We start from the raw sequence: 6,932 nt of genomic DNA on the forward strand, positions 1-6,932 counted from the left end.
GTCTGAACGAGACACGCCCCTCATCTCCTCGGCGGGACCCTGGGTGACGTGAAACAAACTCCAAGTGACGCACGATAAGGCCAGAAACCAGAATTCTCGCAGAGGCCAGAAGCTCCGCCCCTCGGGCCGGGTCTGCTCCCCGCAGGCGCTGTTACGCGTTCTGATTCTGGGGGGATCCAACGTGCTTGTGTTTAAAGTCGTTTTCTGTTCTACATAAAAGGCCACATGTCTACACACTGTCCAGCGCTTCGTTCTTTGCACAGTGTCCGTACGTGCGCTGGTGACCTCTCGTGTGGTGGGTGCTCTCGGTTCAGTCAATTTCCCCCTTTCCCCGAGCGGGGTGTCTGCGTGGGGCAGCCCGGGAGGTGCCCTCCCGCAGGGTGAGGGGCGAGGGGAGCAGCCGGGAGCTGGTCCTCTCCCACCCCAGCCTCTCCCTGCACGAGGCTCCTGGGTGGGGGGAGTGGCCACCCCGGGCTCCGATGGGCTGGCTGGTGCGGTGCAGAGTCCTGTGCGGTGAGGGGCCAGCAGGTGCCAGCCTGCTGTGGGCAGCCACGCCTGGTCGAGTGGAAGGAGGAGGGCCCGGGTTCCGGTGCTGGCGCCGCGGCCTCCCTGCCTCCGGCCTCTGTCTTAGAGGTGAGTGCCTTCATCAGCGTGAGGTTTCTGTTAACTTGCTGCCGGGCACTCGTGGGACGATCCCATCAGGACAAGCCCCTGGCCTCCCTGCCCTGGAGTCAGCCCTGGGGCAGCCCCCCTTGCCCTCTCCTCGGAAGGGGCGCGCGCCTGACAGGGAAGTGTGAGGGGCACTCCCACACAAGCCAGGCTCTCCACCGACTGAGCTGCCGGCGCCCCTCGGGTGATTTCCGTCCAAGCTGGCCCTTTCCCCTGGGGCACCCAGTGTGCTGTGAATCCTACTCCATGACACGTAGTTTTTGAGAGTTCAGCTACTGTGGTTTTGTTTTCACAAGTAACTTTTTCTGATACGTTCCACCCCTTCAGCCTTTATCAGTCAGATTTAAAGTCCTTTTTGGGGCACCCGGGGGGCTCAGTCAGGTAAGCATCTGACTTCAGCTCAGGTCACGATCACACAGTCCATGAGTTCGAGCCCCGTGTTGGGCTCTGTGCTGACGGCTCAGAGCCTGGAGCTGCTTCGGATCCTGGGTCATGCTCTCTGTCTCTGCCCCTCCCCTGGTCACACTCTGTCTCTGTCTCTCTTTCTCTCTCAAATAAACAGAAAAATACTAAAATTAAAGTCCTTTTTTGCCAGTCCGACCTTTGGGTCATCTGTGGATCTGTTTTTATTGACTATTTTTCCTCTTGACCACGAGTCACATTTTCCGTTTCTCATACGACTGGATGTTTCCTTTCCTGCTGTGTAACAGACCGTGGGGATGATGTGGATGAGAACCTAAATTCTCCTATCGTCCCCGGAGGAGTGCTGAGGCTTGTCTTCACATCCGTTTAACCTGTCAGTGGCCACTCTGCCGTGGTGGAAGCCTGAGGCTCGGCGTCGCGTTTGGCGAAGGCAGGTGTGTTCCCGGTTCCCTTGTTCCGCACCCTGACATCCTGGGCTGGGTCTGTCTTCTAAGATGGGCCTTTCTGGGGGACCCTCGCTGGGCCCGGGTCCCACGGGGTCTCCCCTCGGCTGCACCTCCAGCTCCTGTCCGGAGCCTCTGTTCCCTCAGCCTGCTTCTGTGCGACCCGGGGAGCTCGCGGGAGATCCGGCGGCGCCTCCCTCTGTGCCCCCTCTCCCCAGGATCGCCCCTCAGTCGCCAGGTGTTTGGCCCCTCAGGTCCATCCATGGGCTCCTCGGGGTGGTGAGACCCGCACGCCCCACGCAGCCCACGCCTTGATGCACGTCACCCCTGTGACCCTTCTGTTAGGGACACACCTTCCAGGCCACCCTGGTTCTGCTCCTTCCCCGGTGCCCTCCGTGTCCAGGTTTATGGTTGTCGTTGGCAGGAGGGCCTGCCCTGTGTAGCACGCCCCACGGTCACCGTCACTGGGGGCCCGCACTGTGAGCTTTGAAGGAAACGATTAGGCATCTGACCTCCCGTTCTGATGGCCGACGTCCAGAGCGTGAAACGCGGAAATCATCCCGGGACCCACAATTAGCGTCCACGCTCCTTCCTCTCTGCCTGGCCCGCGGCCTGCCCTCCATCCCAGGCCAGCCCTCGAGCTCAGCCCCCCACTCAGGGGGTCCTGCCCTCCAGGACTCCAGCCTGGACAGCTCCTTACCCCCCCGCCCCGAACTCCTAGACCTCCGCCCAGCAGGACTTTCCGCCACAATGGGGTTCGTCCCCATCTGCACGGGCCGGCGTGGTGGCTCCTGGTCATTTGAAATGGGGCTCTTGTGACTGAGGAACTAAACCTCTAGCTTTATGTAGTTTTAATTCAAGTTTAAATAGCCACACGTGGCTCGTGGCTAGTGCGCTGGGCAGGGGGCTCCAGACCCCGGCTGCTCTGATGTGGTCTGGGGGGTGTCGGCACGCAGAGCCGTGGGGTCACTGCAGACCCGGGGCGGGGCCGGCGAGCTCAGCGGCGGCTGCGACTTACTTGTGGTCGAGGTGCTGCATCTCTAGGCATCTTCACATGCTGTTCCCGCGGCCTGGAAAAGCCCTTCCCTCTCTGCGTGACAAGTTCCTGCTCTTCGAAACCCAGAGGAATCCAGGCCTCAGGGAACCTTCCCCCCGCCCCGGCTCCCTGGCTGAGCTCACGCCGGCGGGGGGTCCTCTCGTGTCTCCTGTCCCCAGCCGGGGCCTGCCCTTTCCGGCGCTCAGGACCGTCTGGCAGAACTCGGCACCTGCAGCGACTACACCACCCGCCCACGTTTTCTGCTCCGGACTTTGCTTCCTGGCCCGTGTACTAGGCTCTGGAAACTCTTGGGGCGTCAGTAAGGCTTAGCTCTTGGGTAAATTTCCTTTCAAGAGCCAATTTTTTTGTCGTTCATCCTTTAAACGAGAGTACGGATTCCTTGTTTAATAACAGGAGTAAAGAAACGCAGGCCTCGCTCTGCATGATGGGAAAATACCTCGCGGAACTCGTTCAATTCCTCTGTCGGGGCAGGCGGGGGGCCATGAGCCCGGGGCGCCGAGGCCTGTGGCTGTGTGTGCAGGTCGGGACTTGCGGGGCCCCGGGGGTCACGCTCAGACGTGCGTCCTCCGGCCTCCGCAGACACACGCGTGCTTTCCCCTTCCCGTGGGGTCCGCCCCCGGGGCCCTGCCCCACGCCAGCCTGTGCCCGGCCCACCCAGCTCTGTGCTGGAACCTTCTGCCTGCGAAGAGCCCCCGTCTGTCCCTGCGTGACGCCCGGGCCGGGGCGCATGGGACAGACTGCTCTTCGCGGAGCGCGTGGCGGCCCGGGCTGCGCGTCGGTCCTCAGGACGGGAGAAGCGGGCAGCTTTCCTCAGTTCCCGCTGTTGCAGGGGCTGCTGGGAAGCTCGGAAGCTGCGTTCAGGTCCCTGGGACGCGACGCCGTGGATCTCCGGTGAACTTCCCTCCTTCTCAGCTCTGGGCAGTGTCCGGGTGGCTCTCCGCCTCTGACCCTGTCCGTTCTCTCTCTCCGAGTGCGCCGCCACCCTGACCCTCTGTGGAGCCACAGCTCGCGGCTGCCGGCCGCGTGGCCGCCTCTGCCCCACGTGGGAGACCTGAGGCCGCGCTTGGGTTCCTGTGCCTCAGCTGCACCATCTGCAAAATGGGCCCGAGAGAAACAAGCTCACAGGGCTGCCAGGGGGTTAGATATTTTGGGAAAAGCACTCTTCGTGGTGGGAAGGACGGAAGGGAGGCAGGAAGACGGCGCTCCTCTGCCCTGTGCCGTGGGACGTAGGAGCGTGCGGACAGCGCCGGGTACGGGATTGCCCTTCCCTGGCTGATGAGGTCAAGTCCTCCGTGGTCCTCGGCCCCTGACCCTGGGCTGGTGGTGGCCACTCACCCATTCGGGGGTCTCAGACCTGGGTCTCCTGGGGGCTCTGTTCAGCCACAAAAAAACTAAAAAGGCAACAAAACACGTTTGTCATGTCGGAGAGCGGGACCGGGCAGCAGACACTGTCGGCTCTGGGTCTGCCCAGCCCCTCCCGCATCTGCGGGCGCCCTCGGTGTGCTGAGGCCCCCAGCCCCTCTCTGAGCCCCTCCTCTCCAGGCCTCCCCTCTGGCTGTGGGGCGCAGAGACCACCCCCCTCCCCAGGCCAGCCAGTAGACGTCTCAGGGAGTGTGCTGGGACTGCCAGCTCATGGCAGCCCTGGGGGCCCCTGAGGGCTGGGGAGCGGCGGGGCAGGCAGCCGTGCCCGGAAGCAGCAGCTGGGGCTGAATGTCGGGGCTCAGCTAGGGGAGGAGAGGCCGTCCCAGGGCCTCACGTGGAGGACGGAACTGTTCGTTCCGTGTCACCCTTTGTAGTGAGACTACGTGACGTGCAGGAGCCAGATGGGGTGCAGGTTTCTGCTCAGTCCACGAAAGAAAACGCTTTTGGGGCCGCACAGCTGAAAACAAGCAGAACATGCTGCCTTTGGGTAGTGAGCACCCTGTCTGCAGGGGTATGTAAGTGGGAGGTCAGGACTATCGGCAGGGATGCTGGGTGACTGCTTACCCTGCACTCGGGCGTGTGAACCCCGCCATCTCCAGAGCGCCGCCTGACGTGGTCTGTGTCTGGGACCGGAAGTGTCTCCGGGAGCTCCGGGCGTGGTGGGGGCTGGCTGTGGGGATCTGGAGTCTCCCGTGTGGCCTCAGACCCCTCGCCCGCCCTGGGCTCCCGTCCCTCCCCCCGGGAACCAGAAGGCTGCCACCAGCGCCCCTGCCCAGGTCTGGACAGCGGGTTTCCCGCCTCTCGCAGGGTCCCCGGGGGGCAGCTCCCCGCCCCCGGAGGAAACACGCGGCTCAAGGGCCGCGGACATCTTCCCAGAGGCATCGGTTGGTCCTCATGCGTCTTGACGCTGCAGTCCCCGGCTCCACCTGTAAAACGAGAGATCCTGTGCACTGGCAACAAAGGCTGGGCGTTTCTAGAACAGTCCGTGGGTCCTGAGCGTACCGTGGCACAGTCCCCGTGACAGGCAGGCCTGACTTCTGCGGGTTGTCAGTGCCACGGCACCTGCTGTCTGCAGCTGCATGACCAACAGACTGCAGTGAACGTCACGGCCCAAAGCGCCGGCCCTGGGTCCGGAGTCTGAGCGCAGCGTAGCCAGGGCCTGGGCTCCGGGCCACACTGCCCACAGCGAGGGGCCAGCCGGGGCTGTTGTGCCCACTTAGGCTCGACTGGGGAGGAAACTGCTTCTCCGAGCTCACGGGCATGGGCAGCGTCCAGTGCCCTGTGGGCAGCCGGCCGGAAGCTGCCCCTGCCCGCGGCCCCGTGGCCCTTCCCAGAGGCCAGTTCCAATGGGGCCACTGGCTTCCTGGACGCCGGTAAGGGGAGGGCCCCGAGCTGGGTGGCTTACTGCCCCGCGCGGAGGTGCCCCAGAAGGGGCAGCCTGTCCCCCTCCCCCGGACCCTGTCCACACCCGGGGGTCTGGTCAGAGCGAGGACACGGGAGGGGGGCCTGGGGGCACACTGGCCCTTGCTGACAGGTCTCTGTCTCGGGGCCCCCACCCCCCTTCCTCCTGAGTTTGGGGGTGGGAGGGGGAGACCCTCCAATCACACGGTCCGTTCCTGCCCCCAGCCCCCACCCTTGGGGCTTCCCAGAGGCCACCTCATTCACACAAGACACATCCGTCACTGTCACCCCTTAAACCCCAAGAGCTTTAGGAGCTCGTGCCAGGTGCCGGGACAAGACCGAACGTCACGTGTTATAAACGCAGTGTCGCCCCTGCCCGCTCACGGCCCTGCCCCTGGGGAGCCAGCCCCCAGCACCAGACTCACTCAGGTGGGAATCTGAGCCAGGAGGAGTGGGTTCAGGGGTCCGGTGGTCCAGTGGGGGGTCCCTGAGCCCGAGGAGCAGAGGACGCTGCCTCCCTGCTGCCTTCTGCCCTGTGTGTGCAGATCCCGGGCGGACAAAGGGGTGAGGGGGAGGGGCAGTGGGGGCGGCTGAGGTCATGGGGTCAGAGAAGTGGGAAGCTCCTCTGCTCTCCCCGCTGGTTTGTGGGAGCAGCCCCAGAGAAGGGGGTCCTCGTCAGCGCGCCGTACTGATGAGGAATGAGAGACACAGAAGTCGCGACGCTTGCTCAAGGCCACACAGGAAATGGCCGCCCCAGCCCCGGAACCCGGGTGCCTGCTCAGGTGCACACGGGACAAGGAAGGGTGAAGGGCTCCCACGGCTCCGGCGGGTACTTTACAAGGAGGCAGGGCCCCCGCAGTGTCCTAGCGCCTCCACAAGACCTGCAGCCACAGGAGGGTGTCCCCCAGCCCCACGCCGGCCACCCCTGACGGCAGACCCAGCCCGGAGCCCCAGCAGCAGGGGTGAAGCCAGCGGGGCTTCCGGGAGCCGCTGCTCACACAGCCCGTGCAGTCAGCGGCCGGACGCGTGGAGCAGAGCCCTGGGCCCCGCCGCCCGGGCTGGACGGGCGTGAGGCCACTCTTCGGAGCCAGCTGGGTCCCGACCAGGGCACCGCTCCACGCTCTGCGCGGATTCACCCGACTCGACCTCGGGCCCGGCCCCGCTCCACCCTGGGGTCCCCGGAGAGCTGGCAGGTCCTTCCCTCGGCCGGGGCCACATGCCGCGCGGGCACTTCCTCTGCGGGTTCTCGTGCCCAGGGCGCCCTGCCGAGCCTGGAGCCGGAGCCGCTTCTGGGCAGGACCCCACACGCCAACTCAAGCTGCCTCTTGCTCCAGATGGGAAAGGCCGCTTGCTGTGGCCGGGGCGCCGGAGGCCCTGCCTGCAGAGCCCCTGACCCAGCGGGGCTGGCCTTCCTGTTAGACCGGCCCGAGAGCTGCCCCACCGGAGCCCACCCCTCACCGCGCCCCCTGCCCTGCCCCCGCCTCCACCCTACGGTAGCCTCTGCACCCCACGCCTCC

At 65.0% G+C, this 6,932-nt stretch overlaps 1 protein-coding gene across 1 annotated transcript in view; it reads right to left on the bottom strand.

The window, feature by feature from the left end:
• ACOX3 (acyl-CoA oxidase 3, pristanoyl) overlaps window positions 1–6,932 on the bottom strand; it is a 922,607-nt gene that overhangs the window by 51,190 nt on the left and 864,485 nt on the right. The window lies entirely within an intron of this gene.

Source organism: Suricata suricatta, chromosome 1 (assembly GCF_006229205.1).
Source record: "Suricata suricatta isolate VVHF042 chromosome 1, meerkat_22Aug2017_6uvM2_HiC, whole genome shotgun sequence".
In the NCBI taxonomy this organism is placed as follows: Eukaryota; Metazoa; Chordata; class Mammalia; order Carnivora; family Herpestidae; genus Suricata; species Suricata suricatta.